The sequence below is a fragment of the Octodon degus genome, unplaced genomic scaffold (genome assembly GCF_000260255.1).
Source record: "Octodon degus isolate 3935 unplaced genomic scaffold, OctDeg1.0 scaffold00171, whole genome shotgun sequence".
Taxonomy (NCBI): Eukaryota; Metazoa; Chordata; class Mammalia; order Rodentia; family Octodontidae; genus Octodon; species Octodon degus.
In genome coordinates this window covers 2576290-2577226 of record NW_004524747.1, presented here as the reverse complement: position 1 = coordinate 2577226, position 937 = coordinate 2576290, and positions in this window count along the sequence as shown.

The window sequence follows — 937 nt, the reverse complement described above, 5'->3', positions numbered from 1 at the left end:
TTTGTTCTAATGGTGTTTGTAAATAGGATCACAAGTCCGCATCTTGTACAGCAATTAACCACTAAGAAGAATATATGCAGTGTATTATTTGTTGAAAAAAAAAAGTAATAACTTCTCAAGATAAACCTAATGGTGATGATGAAACAGAAACTGAAGCTACTTTGATGAAAGGAAAAAGGTCTCACAAGAATATCTTCTTATCTCAGTTGGAACAAAGAAGCAGTCAGCAAGATCTTAATAAAGAGAGAGTGGGAATCCTTCAAAGTGGAAGAAAGGAAAACAGAAGAGACATGAATAGACCGGTTTCAACAAATCAACCAGTAACTCATGAGAAACAACGAGTTAGGAAAAGACAGCCATGGCTTTGGGAAGAAGACAAGAACTTGAAGTCTGGTGTGAGGAAATATGGAGAGGGAAATTGGACTAAAATCCTGTTACGTTACAAATTCAACAACCGAACAAGTGTCATGTTAAAAGACAGGTGGAGGACCATGAAGAAACTAAAACTGATTTGCTCAGACAGTGAAGACTGAATATGCTTTTTCAGTGTTTAATAAGAGGACAGTTAAATATTTTGTTTGCTACATTATATTTGCAACTTGCTGGTCATTGAGGTATGTTAAAACTCTAGTTTCTTTTTACTTGTCAGTTTACCTGGTGGTGCCAGGGGATGTGTATGCTGTAAAATTATATGCATCAGCGTTTTCTTCAAGAATCTGTTTGATAAAATGTAAATATATTGAGCCCTATCCAACTCCAATCCCCAGTCCCCAAATTCTGTCCCAATAAAAAACTTAAAACATAAAAAAAGAAACAACTGCAGAAAGGTATAAAGGAAATCAGATCAGAAATAATGTCTGAAGTAAAAAAAGAAATGATAACTATAATGTAAGAGTCACAACTGCTTCTAAAGAAGACACTGATAAAAAATAGAGAA